Here is a 19,286-nt window from a genome sequence, read left to right as displayed (position 1 = left end):
TGTGTACAAGTCCACACACTGTTTCGGTGTCTTCCATATATCACCATGCAGCTCCATCCAGCGTCCATCCATGTAAGCGGGAGAGGATTACTGTCAGTCTGTCTATTGTGCACTGCGCTCCTTCAGGGCATCTAACATTCATCCTAGAGATAAACCCATCTGCCATTCATTCCCTTCCTTAGGGATTATATGTAAATGGAAGATCTACATTGTTACAATACACAGATAAAGTGCATTCTGGTTGGGCAACAGATGCTGGGTAACAACTAATGACTCCCATTGTAATGACCATCCGCCATCCGGTGTGTCTTTTCAAAGACATTAGACAGTAGATATCTTCTAAATGCTTCTAAATGCTTGATTGACAGAATGTTGCAACAACTAGGAACGTTCCCTGTGATACATAGCTATATGATGTGTTGTCCCTGGTCGGGGCCGGCGCCAGCACTGGACATACCTGGGCAAGTGTCAGGGCCCAGGGCTGCTGGAGGGCCCACCCAAGGCTGTACATAAGGAATCCATGGGAGTGAGGGCACTGTTTCTAATAAATCCATAGATGGTGAGGGGGGCTTTATATATAATAACCATGAGGGGGCTGATTGGGATGATTAACTAGGGAATATTTTAGAGATCATGAGACTGTTTTAGTTTCTGAATTTTTAATGCCACCATGTGAGTTCCATACAAAGGGGGGCACTCAGGCGCTGTCGCCCAGGGGCCTACTGAAACATGGATCTAGCCCTGTCCCTGGTGCTGAACACAGTACTGAAGGTGCTGGATCCGATCATTGTAAACCTGCATGAGAATAGATTTATCACTTTTGAACCACAAGGGAAATTGCAAATCTGATTTCTGATTTAGAAGATAATTCTCATCTTGTTTGATCCAGTACATGGCCACCTGGAAAAACCTGCCCTTTGTCCAATATGACAACTTTCAAGATGGCGGCTATATTCCAGACATAGCCTAAAAGATAGGTTCCCACCAAATTATTTGCTGGGATATTCTGATATATAATTAACCCTTTCTGAAGAAACTTGTGACTCACATGAAACATATGTGATACATGTAATATGTACCCAGTATAAGCCAAGATAATAGAATGATCATATAGATGCAGTATATTTAGGTAAAGCTTTCTTTCCATGGATCTTATTACAAAAAAAACCTTCCTGGACAGGGAAACAGCATATGTCAGCAGCAGACGTCCAGTATTAGCCACACAATCCATGTTAGATTTATTATCCATCGATGATGTACTTAAATCAGGGATTCAGTCGTCATTGTGAGGATTAATCAGGGAATAGACATTATGAGGGCCGACTACCCAACTACATAAATCACCTTTCTGCTGTAAATCTCGGACTTACCCCTCCTGTATCACATCTAACTATAGGCTAATTTATTTTAATTACTTTGTGGGAAACATCCGAGTATGAAGAGTAGATGTGACTTATACATATGAACAAATGCCTTATAGGCCATGTCAATGGCTTAGGTGATATGCTGTTACTAAGCAACAATTGTATAGAAGTATGGTGGCCTCAAAGGGATAGTGTAGTGTCCCAAAGTTCAGTTTTAGGGCCCTTCCACATAAGCGAAAGGGTTAAAGCAAATTAGTGCAATGTTTTGTACAGAATTGAATTGTTCCCTACAGGATTATAATGCGTCAATGTTCCCAGGAGTAGCTGGATGTATGTCCCAGCATAGAGGCCAAGGCCTACGATAAAGAAATTATAGAGAAGGCAAAAAGGGCCTGATATAAGGGTCCAGAGAAGATAGAGGACACACTTTAACAGGAACAGGAGAGCGCTCCATGTTACAGCTTTGGGCTTGGACCTTATAGGTACAGGATTGTATCTCAGGAAGTGTATGTACCTCCAGGTGCAGGTACAGGATTGTATCTCAGGAAGTGTATGTACCTCCAGGTGCAGGTACAGGATTGTATCTCAGGAAGCGTATGTACCTCCAGGTGCAGGTACAGGAGTGTATCTCAGGAAGTGTATGTACCTCCAGGTGCAGGTACAGGAGTGTATCTCAGGAAGCGTATGTACCTCCAGGTGCAGGTACAGGATTATATCTCAGGAAGCGTATGTACCTCCAGGTGCAGGTACAGGATTGTATCTCAGGAAGTGTATGTACCTCCAGGTGCAGGTACAGGATTGTATCTCAGGAAGCGTATGTACCTCCAGGTGCAGGTACAGGAGTGTATCTCAGGAAGCGTATGTACCTCCAGGTGCAGGTACAGGATTGTATCTCATGAAGCGTATGTACCTCCAGGTGCAGGTACAGGATTGTATCTCATGAAGCGTATGAACCTCCAGGTGCAGGTACAGGAGTGTATCTCAGGAAGCGTATGTACCTCCAGGTGCAGGTACAGGATTGTATCTCAGGAAGCGTATGTACCTCCAGGTGCAGGTACAGGATTTTAGCTCAGGAAGCGTATGTACCTCCAGGTGCAGGTACAGGATTTTAGCTCAGGAAGCGTATGTACCTCCAGGTGCAGGTACAGGATTGTATCTCAGGAAGTGTATGTACCTCCAGGTGCAGGTACAGGAGTGTATCTCAGGAAGCGTATGTACCTCCAGGTGCAGGTAAAGGATTGTATCTCAGGAAGCGTATGTACCTCTAGGTGAAGGTACAGGATTGTATCTCAGGAAGTGTATGTACCTCCAGGTGCAGGTACAGGATTGTATCTCAGGAAGCGTATGTACCTCCAGGTGCAGGTACAGGATTGTATCTCAGGAAGCGTATGTACCTCCAGGTGCAGGTACAGGAGTGTATCTCAGGAAGCGTATGTACCTCCAGGTGCAGGTACAGGAGTGTATCTCAGGAAGCGTATGTACCTCCAGGCGCAGGTACAGGAGTGTATCTCAGGAAGCGTATGTACCTCCAGGTGCAGGTACAGGATTGTATCTCAGGAAGCGTATGTACCTCCAGGTGCAGGTACAGGAGTGTATCTCAGGAAGCGTATGTGCCTCCAGGTGCAGGTACAGGAGTGTATCTCAGGAAGCGTATGTACCTCCAGGTGCAGGTACAGGAGTGTATCTCAGGAAGCGTATGTACCTCCAGGTGCAGGTACAGGAGTGTATCTCAGGAAGCGTATGTACCTCCAGGTGCAGGTACAGGATTGTATCTCAGGAAGTGTATGTACCTCCAGGTGCAGGTACAGGAGTGTATCTCAGGAAGCGTATGTACCTCCTGGTGCAGGTACAGAATTGTATCTCAGGAAGCGTATGTACCTCTAGGTGCAGGTACAGGAGTGTATCTCAGGAAGTGTATGTACCTCCTGGTGCAGGTACAGAATTGTATCTCAGGAAGCGTATGTACCTCTAGGTGCAGGTACAGGATTGTATCTCAGGAAGCGTATGTACCTCCAGGTGCAGGTACAGGATTGTATCTCAGGAAGCGTATGTACCTCCAAGTGCAGGTACAGGAGTGTATCTCAGGAAGTGTATGTACCTCCAGGTGCAGGTACAGGAGTGTATCTCAGGAAGCGTATGTACCTCCTGGTGCAGGTACAGAATTGTATCTCAGGAAGCGTATGTACCTCTAGGTGCAGGTACAGGAGTGTATCTCAGGAAGCGTACGTACCTCCAGGTGCAGGTACAGGAGTGTATCTCAGGAAGCGTATGTACCTCCAGGTGCAGGTACAGGAGTGTATCTCAGGAAGCGTATGTACCTCTAGGTGCAGGTACAGGAGTGTATCTCAGGAAGCGTACGTACCTACGTTGGATCACCACTTCTGTCTCCTGGTTTTTATTTTTAACATCAAGGGTATCCTGATTCACCATCTGTGGGTTGGGAGATAACAAGCCAGGGGTTACACAACCCTGAACCCCCTTTTTACTTTAGCAAGTCCTACAGCAGCCAGCAGACTACAGAGACTGGTGGGATTAACCCATTCGCCACTGTGACCTGAGAGCTATCCAACCTTTTAAGAAGACCCTACTGATCATGAGAACAGACTCCCCTCACTAACTGAATGTAGGAGCCGGTTAAGCATAGGTACATCAGAGGTTCCAGGGCACATTGCATGGAATCTAGGGATCTCCAATTCACTGTCTACAATGGTGGTGGAGGTATCCGAATGCTGGGCTCAGCAATAGAGATAAGTGAATCATCCAAGCTTCGCTTCACTCAAGCTTTGTTCCGAATCTATTCATTTGAAGCCGATGTTGTTATAATTATCCTGAAATTTGGTATGTAACCCCTTTGGTCCATTTAAAAGACTAAAATTGATTTCATTTTCCCTCATTCCTCCCTAAGTTCTGAGATGAATGACAGCCGTAGCTAGCTGTCATTTTAAAAGTTTCATTCGAAGCGAAACAGAAAAAAATTCAGATTTGGTTTGGCGCCTGAAAAAGGTCACATTTGTACTAAATCTACAAATCAAAAAATATCACTCATCCGTACAGGGTAATTTCTCACACTCCCATAGTATTATATGGAGCGCCAGGACGCATGCTTGACCGACATTCTTGCTTCATTAAACTAGTGTGAACAGGACCCCCATTCATAACAATGGTAGGGGTCCTAATAGCCAGACCCCCACTAATCAGATAGTTGTCCCATTATACGGATATTCTTTTTAGCAAGGAGAATAATAATTCAGTCCCATGTTTCCAGGAAGAGGGAACAGAGGAAAGGCACAATGCAGAATGATGGTGAGTACAGGTTGTAACGGGACGATTGTGATTGTTAAGACCCTGATTGTTTTGGCTTTGGCTATGACTGATACAATTCCTAGGATATATGGGGGCTTTAGCGCTTTGTGTGGTGCTGTATCTGGGAAAAAGCAGCCATATTTTATGTAATGCTGCCCCTTTAACAATCAAGATAGGTACGTATTAGTATTAATGAGCGGGAGCTTGAAGTATCCACCATAATGATAGTGAGTTCACCGTTGTGCATTAAACAAACAGAAATGCTTGGATGGAACAGAGAATGAATAGGATTCCTCTGATAAGTGGTCGGAAATTGGCCTGGTACATCATGTAATGGTTCTCTGAAAATGCTGATTTTGTTAAGTGTCCCGAAGAACTGAATTGTGTGTTTGTAATGTTATTATGGCTTTTCTCCTGATAAAGAAATACATGAAATTACTGGAAAAGATCTGTGTGAGGTACAACAACTTTAGTGATGGTCCCCTCATCAGTGGCTGAGAGGCCTCCTCCATCATCCCCGCGCTTAACACGGCGAACCCTTTCCTGTCGTATTGTTACAGAACAATTTTTATTTCCCAGTTGCACCATTAAATGGGGAAGATCTATCAGGATGGCACAAGGAGCACAAGTCCTGAAATAATTGCAATGCCTAGAGAACCATCAGTAATTATGTTTATTTGCCCTTTTACGTCGACTGCACGCCAACAGAGCGGGGGAGGGTGCCAAGTAGGTAGCAGGGCAGAGCCTAGATACATTAGAAGGCACCCATCAGGGGTTCCCCCATATATCCGGCGCTTCATCATTCACTTGCACACGAATCTCCACCAATGATCCTATATGATCTACTTGGAAGCTAGGAAAATTTTCATACAAAGCTTCTTCCAGGTTTTTTGTAACGCAATCGTTTGGGGCAGATTTATTAATTAACTATAATTTGCACATCAAAATTGCCTGAAACACTTTCCAACACATTTATCAAAAGTTTAAAGGGGTTGGTCACTTATAACAAAGTTTAATAGGGTAATTCTAAGACCCTAATAGGGTCACCCAGATTTGTAGGTCACGTGGCCTCCGAGCAGCAGGACTCCCTGTGACGTTCTGTGTCCTGCTGGTTTCCAGTGGATGGGTTGGGGCAGTGCAGTTATTACCGTCTCCATGTACCCTATGTCATAGCCACTACCATATCAGTGGTTGGAGGTGTGTGCCAAAGACATTCGGAAAACAAACCCACTGCCAGATACCTCTGGTGGTAGATTTTTAACAATGGAACATTCCAGTCACAGCTGATTCGTTGAATTATACCTTGTGCAGGACCTGGAGGGAGGAGCAGGACTCTAGGTTCTAGGAAGGTTCTAGTAATGCAACTAAAACAAGTCCTGCTCCTCCTCCAGGACCTGCACCGTGTATTATTCAATGATTTATCTTTGACTGGAGTGATCCTGTAACATGCACAATCTTATTCATCGCCAACACCTAAGATGTGTTCAGCCAGTGTTAGTGTGAAGTGTAAGAGCATCTAGGCACACAGACATTAGATGTGTTGGAAGTTCACTTGCAAATACATCTAGTGATAGGAAATGTTAGAGGAAACTCTGATGTCCATTACTTAAAGGTGTTGTTTCAGCAATACTCTTCTGTCTCTATCCATCATGCTGAACAACCTGTTTGCTATTATTTGTGCAACATTTTGCATTTTTACGTCGATCACTTCACTTTTGGAATGTGGGAGTGGGATGGTCAATAATATCACATTTATTTGACTCATTTCAGGCAATATATGACTCTTTGCTGATAACTTGCACGTGAATTTGGAGATTTATTTTACAGGTAAATGGATAAAATTTCACATAAAACAGGGAATTCTAGAAAGGACATTTCATACCCTGCCTGAGGGGGTAGTAGTTTAATTGTGTAAAACCTGATGACAGGTTCCCTTTAAATAATCCCCTTTGGAATTGCAATAGCTTTTCCCTTTTAGCTTTGATTCTGCTGACCTAAAAGGTTTACAAAATAAACTATTTTCCACTTTAGGAACCTTTACCTTACATAAGCATTTTCATTCATAGCTGATTTCCAGGGTCGCTGTGATCCTCAGTTTTTTGTTAATATTCTCTGGATCTCTGCCGCCCTAATACTCAGATTTCATGGTTGTTTATCCAGTTTCTTTATTATCCAACTAATTGACTATGTTAGGAAGTAATGATGTTCACCTTCAGACCCTTGTTATTCTTTTTCTGAGTTACGGTATGTTGAAAACAATTAGTAAACCTTCATGGCTTTTGAGCAATTAGGAATTTCCTACTAGTAGCAGGTGCCTGAGCATTAGGGTTACTAGTTTGCAAGTGTTCTTCCAAGATGTTCTGATTGCTGACTGACTTTGGTTTTCTGGCTAATGGCTTCCTGTCTGAATATATTGCTGGATTTCGTTTCTGACCTATTACTCTCCTGGTACAGCACTATTTATTCCTGACGACTAATCTGTACTGCATGTCCCTGAGAATCCAGCTGCCCCCACAATGGAGTCAGTTCCCCAGTGTGGTAATGTTGCAAATCCAGCAGGACAAATGAAGTTACAGGAAGTCTCAAGTCCTGCTGCCCGGGGTCACATGACCTGCAGCTTCTGTCTGGTGGCGAACAAGAAACTTTTACAGGATAAGTATAATATGGATGACCCTACTAGGGTCTTTTACTTATCCTGTTGAGTTTAGTAAGTGGCCAACCCTGTTAGTGTCATTTTTTTTTCAATGGATTTCAGAGGTTTTTTTGTAAGTTTTTGCAGTGTACATCAACATCTGTATATATGCACTGCTTTCCATAGTTCTGTATGTATATTAAAAACTTAATTGTTTTATCTCATGTTTCATTATGGAGACACTGGGGCATATTTATCAGGACCTCTGCGCACCGCTACTGGTGCAGAGGCCCTGAAATAATCGCAAATGCTAGCTTATTGCTAGCTTTTGCGATTATTTTCCCCAAACCACCACCTTCACACCAGTGGAGCGTGAAGGGGCGTGAAGGGGGGGGGTGTGGCCGGCCGAGCGGGGGGCGCGGCCGGACGGGAGTGGGCCGGCGCGGGGCGTTACTGTCCCCGCGCCTGCGCACTCGCTGCTGCCGGCGACTTTTCAAACGTGAAAAGTCGCCGGCTGCGTTATTTTCTACGCCAGGCCCTGCCTGGCGTAGGATAAACATTGCGCTACTGGCCCGATACATCAAGAGGCAGAAGCCTCTTGATGTGTCGGGCTGCGAATTCGCAGCGGCGGGGCGATCATACGCTGGAGCGCCAGCGTATGATAAATATGATAAATATCCCCCACTTACTACATTTCAAGTCTGTGCATCACTGAGGCACCATAATACAGCATATAGACTGCCAGTAGTTTAGTAGTACCTAGGAGGGCCTCATACAAGCCCCGTGCACAAAATTCATTATGCAATTTACAACACAACCACTGGGTGTCCAACACTCATAGCATATCACTGTGTGACACAATGGGGCTTATTTACTAAGGGTCGCGCTACTCACTTTTGTCGGACTGTTTGCCTTTTCAGGATTTGTGCAGCTTTAACGGGTATTTAACAGGGGTTTGCGCTGGGATTATGTCGCACGCGATCGGAATTTGGCGCAGCTGCGTTGGCTTTCATGTGACTGAAATCCGGGGACGGGCCGTCGGACTGTTCGACTGATTCGGACTGAGCGCAGGATTTAACTTTCAAATTGTGTCGCAAGACAATGCACTTACATGCACCAGGAAGAAGATGGTGAACTCCGGCAGACCTGAGCAGGGAAGCGACACATGCAGGAAATCGGGCGCACGATCTTAGTGAATCGTGGCACAGTGCATGATCGCCGGAGTTCTGTGAACTCCAAGGACCGGGTAAGTAAATGTGCCCCAGTATAACCAACCAGTATTGTCTTGAAAAGCTGAATATCTGAACATGTCTTACCAAGATACAGTATATCCACTGCAATGACCTGGATCTACTATACCAGTGATGGCGAACCTTTAAGAGGCCGAGTGCCCAAACTGCAAACCACGTTTGCAGGCGACGTTTCTAGTGCAAGGTGCCAACACAGCAATTTAGCCCAATAGTGCCACAATACCACTATACAAGAGACAAATAACACTGTGACATCATGAGGCCACCATTACAACCACATAAATAGCAGAATTCTGGTTATAAAGACCATTATAGAAAGGCCAACATTACGAATAATAACACTATACTAGAAGCTAATATAGTGATGAATACTGTATTACTGCCATCATTGTCGGACTGGTGTACCTTGGGCCCACCAGAGAAAATTTTTTGGGGGGCCCACCCTTCATGTAATAAGAAAGACTACCAGATTGACTACTCCTAATTGAAGTGTAAAAAACACGTTCTATCAAACATTAGATACAGAGCTAGAACCGAGGTCCATACATAACTGTAGCATTCAGCCAAGGTTGCAGCCATATATGCGTCCCCACAATGGCAGTGTGAATGCACACTAACTGTGTCCAATCATGGCTGGGAAAACATCTTATTATATTACAGTGTACTGTGGCCGTAGCTCCGTGTATGGCTGTGTACAGCGGCTGTAGCTCCATGTATGGCTGTGTACAGCGGCTGTAGCTCCATGTATGGCTGTGTACTGCAGCTGTAGCTCCGTGTATGGCTGTGTACTGCGGCTGTAGCTCCATGTATGGCTGTGTACTGTGGCCGTAGCTCCATGTATGGCTGTGTACTGCGGCCGTAGCTCCATGTATGACTGTGTACTGCGGCCGTAGCTCCGTGTATGGCTGTGTACTGCGGCTGTAGCTCCATGTATGGCTGTGTACTGCGGCCGTAGCTCCGTGTATGGCTGTGTACTGCGGCTGTAGCTCCATGTATGGCTGTGTACTGTGTCTGTAGCTCCATGTATGGCTGTGTACTGCGGCTGTAGCTCCATGTATGGCTGTGTACTGCGGCTGTAGCTCCATGTATGGCTGTGTACTGCGGCTGTAGCTCCATGTATGACTGTGTACTGCGGCTGTAGCTCCATGTATGGCTGTGTACTGCGGCTGTAGCTCCATGTATGGCTGTGTACTGAGGCTGTAGCTCCATGTATGGCTGTGTACTGCTGCTGTACCTCCATGTATGGCTATGTACTGCGGCCGTAGCTCCGTGTATGGCTATGTACTGCGGCCGTAGCTCCATGTATGACTGTGTACTGCGGCTGTAGCTCCATGAATGGCTGTGTACTGTGGCTGTAGCTCCATGTATGGCCGTGTACTGTGGCTGCAGCTCCATGTATGACTGTGTACTGTGGCTGTAGCTCCATGTATGACTGTGTACTGTGTATGTAGCTCCATGTATGGCTGTGTACTGCTGCTGTACCTCCATGTATGGCTATGTACTGCGGCCGTAGCTCCGTGTATGGCTATGTACTGCGGCTGTAGCTCCGTGTATGACTGTGTACTGCGGCTGTAGCTCCATGAATGGCTGTGTACTGTGGCTGTAGCTCCATGTATGGCCGTGTACTGTGGCTGCAGCTCCATGTATGACTGTGTACTGTGGCTGTAGCTCCATGTATGACTGTGTACTGTGTATGTAGCTCCATGTATGGCTGTGTACTGCGGCTGTACCTCCATGTATGGCTGTGTACTGCGGCTGTAGCTCCATGTATGACTGTGTACTGTGGCTGTAGCTCCATGTATGGCTGTGTACTGTGGCTGTAGCTCCATGTATGGCTGTGTACTGCGGCTGTAGCTCCATGTATGGCTGTGTACTGCGGCTGTACCTCCATGTATGGCTGTGTACTGCGGCTGTAGCTCTTTAAGTAAAAGTTTTATTTTTTGTCCGAAAATAACATACACAACACAGGAGAAATGCTGCAGCATTGTGAGTTTAGGGGTAATACCCAGTCCCTCCAGTAGCCAGTATAGAGACATGGCCCCCCCACCTCAGTATAGACACAGGGCCTCACCCCCCACCCCAGGATAGACACAGGGCCTCACTCCCACCTCACTATAGAGACAGGCCCCCCACCCCAGGATAGAGACTGGGCCTCCCCCTCCACCCCCCAGGATAGAGACTGGGCCCCCCCCCCAGGATAGAGACTGGGCCTCCCCACCCACCCCCCAGGATAGAGACTGGGCCTCCCCCCCTCACCCCCCAGGATAGAGACCGGGCCTCACCCTCTACCCCAATATAGACAGACAAACACAGAGGGCCTTACCAAGTGCCGGCGAGGATGCGGTGACATCACCGCCGGAGCACAGGAGCAGGCATCGGACGTCGGGACCCCGCGACTCCGCAGGCAGCGGGACGGGGCTAAGTAGACGTAGGCGCGCTGGGACCCCGCGACTCCGCAGGCAGCGGGCCGGGGCCGCGCAGACGTCGGCGGGCCGTGAAGGAGCAGGCAGCGGGACATCGGGGCCGCGCAGGCAGTAGAGTGCTGGGACCCAGCAGGCATCGGAGTGCAACGGGGCCGCGTAGGTATCGGAGTGCAGGTACCCAGCAAGCGTCGGTGCCCACTTTGATGAGACTGGGGAGATGGTACGTGTGCCAGCAGAGAGGGGTCTGCGTGCCCTCTCTGGCACGCGTGCCATAGGTTCGCCACCACTGTACTATACTCTATGGACGCAGATATGTGATCTAGTTTGTAATCTTTAAGCTCATGAAGAAACATCCTCCCCAAAGCCATAATAATAATAATAATGTCCATACCAATTCTCCGCAGTTCCCCACTGCTGCATTTGACATGTAGACTCAGTACCTAGAATAATACGAGGCTGAAGAACAAGTTGTTTTGATCGAATCGGATTTTGCTTTGTGCTGCTAAATTAAGGGCACTTTTATTTGCTGGTTCTCTGAGCTGGAAATTCACTGCATTAGTTAAGATAAGGAATTCTCATTCCGCTAAGTGAATACATAAGAGCCAATTTTTTTTTAGAGTCTAATACAAATGAGAGTTTGCTGAATTTATTCAGATCAGATAAGATTATGAAATGATGAACTGGGGGATATTTTAGTAACGGATTCTGAAAGTTCATGTCGTGCTCTAAAAGTTAAAAGTAATTTTTTAAATCAGGAGTCCAGGAAATCAGTGCGAGCTTCATTTTCTAGCATCTCTCCTCTCCTCTGTAGTTTGCTGTCCCCTCTGTGCTGCTGGCCAGAGACCTAACTGCTGTGACTCACTAGTCCTGCTCCCGTCTGCATTATATCAAAAAACATCTTTGAATGTGCTGTACATACAGGGGTTTAATTTTAAGGTTTGCAGAGGGTGCGGTCGCAACCATGTCCAAGAGGCTTAGGGGGCCAATAAGGCACATAAGACTATTACTATAAATCTCTAGTCAGGGGCCTGGCACCGATTTTGCACTTGTTCCCACTGATTTTGCACTTGTTACTGATTTAATGCAGTGTACGCTAGTAATGATCAGACCGTGTGGCCACCACTAACCATCTGTGGACTTTACGTTAATGGATTAATAAATTCTATATTTGCACTTTGATGGGACCTGGACCTGAATCTTCTTACAGGATCGATCAGCTCCCTATGGTTAAAAAATTCTAGTGGGGTCTCTGAAAAAGTCCTGATGTAACAGAATATAAGTTGTTATTCCAAGTGGTGAACTTCAGAAAGAAAAATAGCACCCAAAATCCAAATCACCACTTTTCGCCATTCTACAACCTGGATTTTGGGCTCTGTCTTGGCTGGTGGTATGACCCGGGCCATCAAATATCAATGTCCTCCAGAGCTGAATACACATCTTTTTTCCATCTTCACCGCAAAGGTTGGTAATTATGTCTGTACCTAAATACAACAAAGGGTCATTGTTGGCCATTGTTGAGTGGCCACTGAGAGCCTGTGCTGGAGCTAAGCAGCAAATTTCTATCTAACCTTCTATCTAAATTTCATATCCTAGATCAGTGGTGGCGAACCTATGGCACTAGTGCCAAAGGTGGCACTCAGAGCCCTTTCTGTGGGCACCCGAGCCATCGCCCCAGCACACCGGACAGGACTCAAAGAATCTTCCTGCAATTCCAAGCAACTTAAAAGATGCTGCTTTCAGTCATATTTTGATACTTACTTTGCTACTTGGGACTGCAGGAAGAGGGAGACTGAATAGACAGGGCCAAATTATCTTTGGAGGACCTCCTGCTGGCCCATACAGGTCTACAGAGGGACACTGGAAAGAAGCTAAAATTATGCATTTTCCCACCTTTCTACTGTGTTGCTGTCCTCAGAAGGCCAATATGATTGTTGAAGAACAGGGAGCAGTAAGTTACTGCTTTATTTTTTGGTTGGCACCTTGCGATAAATAATGGGGGTTTTGGGTCTTTTTGGGCACTTGGCCACTAAAAGGTTCGCCATTACTGTCCTAGATGATCCTCCTGATGCTTCTGAGTGATAGGGAGCAGGTCCTCCTCTGCTTTCTGGCTTCAGTGTATGGAAGACATCATAGAGTCTCCAGTCACTTGCTCAAGGGCAACTGAGAACTACAGAAAATCTTTCGGGCATATCCACAGATGTCTGATACATGAAGCTCCCACGACTTGTATCAGCATGTGTGTCAAGAACAAGGTCCTCGCTACACAATGTGAATGTAGACAATCCTGAACTAAATATCCTTAATCTACAATATCGCTAAATGTCAGGCAAGCCAGGCAAGAAATAATTGGATTCCCGTAGTGAGGTCCGAATACAAGTCAATGCATTATATGAATGTATACTATTTCATTACAGGGGAGAAGTGGCTTTTCTATCAAATTTTAATCTGAGATGAGTTGAAGCCTCTTCTCCGTCATGGAACCATCCCATGTGTTGTGTGAAGCCGCATCATTCATTAGTCACATTATTAGAAAACATGCACCATCTGTAGCTTACAGCGTACGGAAAAAATAAAATGGCCCTACTGCTTAAGGAGAGATGCCGGCGCCAGGGATCTAATCTCATCCAGACGGCAGAGAAGCAGCTCAAAATGATTATTCACTAGACCCAGTATAAATGGAATATCTCCAGTTCAATTTCTTGCCATTTACGTCTGATCCAGCATCCTGGATAGCAAGTGCAGCGTGACTAAATATTCACTACTAAGCATCGAATCTCACCCTAGTCAGCTCCTTGGTACGCTACGTCCATTAACAGTGTGCCTATAGATATGTCTTGAAAATGATTTCTTAGTGTGGTATCCAAGAGTGCAGGAGATATCTGAATATTTAGTTATGGCTCACAACTAACTGGACAATGTCAATGCAAAAATAGATTTGCTTCCATGTGTCATTATAACACTGCTTTTATCTTATAGATCCCCTCAGGCACTAGGCCTAAGCAGTGATTGCTACTAACTGCTGATGTCGTCGTGACAACCCAACAATCATCATCGGGGGCAGATTTCTGGAGGCCCACCTACTATTAAACAATGCCCCAAAGAAGGTCCAGCAGACCGGCTCTACAAATAATAAACCAGGGCTAATATCACAGGTTCAAGCACTCAAGCGGTGGTGAAAGTGTCAATCTAAGGTGGTGCGACAGTCCAAACATACAATCCAGAGAAAAGTATTGGCACTCACCAATAGTGATTGAAGAACACCACACGCTGGCTACGATAACCACCTATTATGAAAGCCTGACCAAGGACTCTATCTTTCCATGCTTTACCATAGCTTTGAAGGGAACCTGTCAGTGTCATTTGGGACACTAAGGGACCCACAGGTCCTCATAGTCAAGTGTTCCAAATCCCTGTATTATTTCTGTGCAGAATCACAATAAAAAAGAGCAAACCTTTATACTGACTATGGTCCGTGCCTCTCACTGTCCAGCGTAGTACATCCCGGCTTTGATGTTCTAGCTTCCTAAGTCTGGCACAATGAAGCCAAGGTATATTACATTCAAGCAATGCACAGCCCTGAGAGAACCAGAAACAAGTCTATAAAGTGGCCACTGACCAAGCCATTATGGGGCCTTTTGGGACCTTAACCCACTGCTGGTCCTTGAACCTATAGTAGGGATAGCGTCACAAATCGCCCTGTCGGGTCTTTAAACTGTGATGGTATCCTAAGATCTGGCCCTTCATTGCTTTAATGGTGTCCCACAGAAGAAGTACTGTACATTGTCCTTTATAAGCTGCCACCCAATTGATTTATGATGATGATACTTGGACTTTATGACTCCACTCAAGACAGTAGGGGACATTGTAGCATGACTCTACTCTGCCTGTGACTCCTAACTGGTCATTCAAAGCCTTCAAAGATCTTTTTTGCATAAAGCTTCATTTCTCTCAGTATCTCAATTGTCTCCGATTCCCCAAACCAGATGCATCTGCCTATGGTGTAAGACAACCCTGATCATCTGGGACCAAGTGATTGTATAAGTTGTGTGATAAATATGACTCCGGTTCTTCCCTCATACAGTTCCTCCTTTCTTTGGGGTTACCACTTTGATCATCAAGAGTTAATTAAATGTAGAAGTCCTAACCCATGGAGCAACGTGTGCAGATCCTTGAGCTGCAAACAACGGACTACGGGACCGAGTTTGTGGCTCAAGGAATTACACATGCCGTCTGCAGGAAGCCTCACACAGTACAGACGGAGCTCATTCATATCCTACTTTTTAATGGCGCAACATCCATGGTGCTGCTCATGGATGATGTTGCTCATGGCGCAATGTCTGCAGATGTTCGGGTTACAATCAAAGGACCATGAGACCGAGTTTGCAACCCAAGGAACTGCACATGGTGGAGAAGGCAGGAAGCCTTACATAGTATAGATATGCAGACACTGTAGATGTCTATGTACAGAATGTTATAAAGACCTCTCCCGCATCCATTACAACTTTTCATTCTATGAAAAAAAGTTAAGGAACATCTGAAAAATTTATTTTACTCTTGAATCCAGATACTCTTGATATTCCTTTCATTCTCAAGTCTACGAAGTATAATTCAAGGCAGTAATAATAATTCTTTATTTATATAGCGCACACAGATTACGCAGCGCTGCACAAAGCATGCCAAATTGGTCCCTGTCCCCATGGGGCTCACAATCTAATCCCTACCAGTATGTTTTGAAGTGTTAGGAGGAAACCCAACAAACATGGAGAGAACATACAAGCTCTTTGCAGATGTTGACCAGGGTGGGATTCGAACCCAGGACCCCAGCGCTGCAAGGCAGAAGTGCTAGCCACTGTGCCGCCCTACATTTCAGTGGAGCCTTTTTGGAGTCACAGAAGTCCCTTAAAAGTTACTGGAGAGCAGGTTGAGTGTGTGCGCCCATGCTCTATTTATATGGAGCACATCAGAGGATTTTTCCTCCTTCACTTTTGTAGTTTGTGGGGGTGATCAGAATCCACTTAAAAGAAGTAAACCTGGCAGCACCATGGAGGGGGCTCCCTTCCTTTATACTATTATAGGTGAATGTTCTGAGAAGGAATCAAAAGGAAGCACCATAAGAAGAATTTGGCAGCTTTGAGGATACTTTTTCCCCCCGATCTAACAATTAAAATGATCATAGAATTACCTTGAGCAGTTGTCAATAGTCTTCATAGATTTTATGTAGGATGTACAAACAGTTGTCAGTATTAGCTGCTAAACTATGAATATGTGACAAATAAATGTAGGTCATAGCGTTAGCCTCTGGACTCCTGACACCGCACATGCGTGTTATTCTAATGCGCCATGCGAAATCAAAGTGACAGCCCTGTCTGTGTGTCTTAGCTTGAAGGGAAACTCCTCTACACAAAGCGTCTTACAGCTCTGTGCTCAGAGGACGCTGAATTAATCCCAACTGCATATTAAAATAACAGAAAAGTGGAAAAATTATGAAAATATAAATGATTTAAAACTCCATTATTGGATTCTTTTTTCATATGAATAAATAAAGCCTTGCAATATGCAATACTAGACCTTGTCGTACAGCAGACTGTCACTCTGCTTTCTATATATGCAAATATGAGGGCGGAAATAGAAGATGTCCCCAGAGCCATGACCCTCAACCTGACCCGTGGATTGATGTGTTTATTCTGTTGGACGTGTTATGATCCAGTGGAATGTAAGAGTATTCACACACACTTCAGCTTTTCTCCATTTATAAAAATAGTTGAAGGGCTTAGCCACTCTACCTCATGTGTTTTATTGGACTTGGGGGCCACCAGTGAAATACATTCTGGGGGTCCACCTGCTGCTACATGGAAATATTACCTGTATATGTGTCTAGAACTAAATACTTGTGTTTGGTAGGTAGTAATGTGTTTTGTTGCTACTTACACAAAGCAAGCATTTATGTCTAAGCACGTCAGCATTCAGTCATCAGGGAGGAGTCTGCATTCAGGGAGGAGATTCTCCAGTTGCGCATAAAATGTAATTCTATCTTGTTAACATAGATGTAAGGCCCAGAATTAGGTGGGCCCTATTAAAAGCAATCAGTGCCTCTGCCAGCTCCTATTGTGGCCCCTCTCATCTCCCCCTCAGATTGTGGCCCCTCTCATCTCCCCCTCAGATTGTGGCCCCTCTCATCTCCCCCTCATATTGTGGCCTCTCATCTCCTCCACATATTGTGGCCTCCTCTCATCTCCTCCACATATTGTGGCCCCTCATTTTGTTCTCACATTGTGACCCCTCTCATCTTCGCTTCATACTGTGGTCTCTCATTTCCCTCTCATATTGGGGCTTCTCTTTTCCACCTCATATAATGGCCCCTCTCATTTCCTCCTCATATTGTGGCCCCTCTCATCTCTCCCTTATATTGTGTGCGCCCTCTCATATCCCATATCGTTGTTCCCTCACATACCTCCCATATTGTTGCCCCCTCTCATATCCCCTCATATTGTGGGCCCTCTCTCATATCCCCTCATATTGTGGGCCTTCTCTCATATCCCCCATATTGTTGACCCCCTTATATGAAACCATATTGTGGGCACCCTCTCATACCCCCCATATTGTGGGCCCCCTCTCATATCCCCAATATTGTTGACCCCCTTATATGAACCCATATTGTGGGCACCCTCTTATACCCCCCATATTGTGGGCCCCCTCTTATATCCCCTGTATTGTGGGCCTTCTCTCATATCCCCAATATTGTGGGCCTCCTCTCATTTCCTCCCATATTGTGAGCCCTCTCTCATATTGCATACAAAACTCCAGCACAACACTCATGGATTCTGTATAAAATATTTGTCCTTTATTATATCCATTAAAATCTTGGCATCCACAGCAGGATTCCCTTCACTACAGCAAAGACAGGTTAATACAATCAACGTGTTTCAGCCAGGTCAGCTTCAGTCATGATCTCCAGTTGCGATCATGACTAAAGCCGCCCTGGCTGAAACATGTCGATTGTATTAACTTGTCTTTGCTGATCTGAAGGGAATCCTGCTGTGGATGCCAAGATTTTAATGGATATAATAAAGCAATGCACTTTCTTCTGGTGTGGGTGCAGCACTTGGGCACTTCTGTACCATTACAATCAGTGCAGCCGATGAGTTCCCTGCTATCATGGTTTCAGCTGTATGGGAGCTGAACAATGAATACTAGTGTATTAGGATATATTGGGATTTTGCAGTGCATCTGTATTAGTCTGTTACTCCCGACTGTCAAAAAACAAAGATAGTGGTGCCTGACATTTAAATGGTTAACACCCCTGATCGGTGGCAGTGCCGTTCGTGAGTTTTAGCGATGGGTATTTGCTGCATTATGCAGCAAACACCCTCTACCGCAACAGGCCGTTCAGAAATGTCCAAATGTGGTAAGGGTTTATTTAGGGATGCAATAAAAAATGCAATAATTAAAGGCTACACCCAAAACGTATGTTAGAACCTCTTTTAATCTGAATGTATCCCTTTAGAATGAAAATGCTCACACATTTTGTAATCCAGCATACCCAACCAACATCTTCCACTGGGAAAGAGACAGGATGTGGGAAGAGTAATCTATGGGAATACAACAATTGCAGCTACAACTATATGTACAACAGTAGGACAGAGTCTCAGTTTATACGTCGGACATGAATGAAGTTTCCGCCCCTCATAGATTGGTAAACAAAGAGATTCGATTTCTGATACGTGTTCTCCTCTCTTTCTCATTGTGTTCTTTCAAGCTGTTACAGACCTGATTCATTATTTATCCCTAACTAATATTACAATGGATTTTTCACTGGGAATCATTAATTATTTACTTGTTTATGGGAGGCAATCAGTAATTACTGCTGCTGCTCTAGCCAGACACATAAACTCTACTTATACTGGATTTACTGGCTGGAATCACTGAGTTTTATTGTTTAAGTGGGTTCTCAAGGAAATAACCAGTGGTGCCCCCCTAATTTTGAAATGAAAAAAGATATTGGTTCCTGTATTATCAACCTATTCTGGACTCCCAGAATCTACCGTTTGTTTTTCTATGTCACTTTCAAAGACCCATAAATAGTTGCAGTAACTTTGTGAGGGGTTGTATTTTGTGGGGTATGTTGCATTGTACAGCGACACCACTACTGTACCATAACAGCATTGCCACATACACTATTATATGTATTGCTTTCATGGGTGCCTCCGCGATCCATGTCTCGGATCGCGGGCACACCCGTGTCACTCTCCGTTTCGCTAAAACCCCATCCCAGCCCCCCCCCCCCCCGGTCCCAGCATCTACATATGTTAAGCCA

The sequence above is a fragment of the Engystomops pustulosus genome, chromosome 1 (assembly GCF_040894005.1).
Source record: "Engystomops pustulosus chromosome 1, aEngPut4.maternal, whole genome shotgun sequence".
Lineage (NCBI taxonomy): Eukaryota > Metazoa > Chordata > Amphibia > Anura > Leptodactylidae > Engystomops > Engystomops pustulosus.
Note: the sequence above shows the minus strand (reverse complement) of the source record.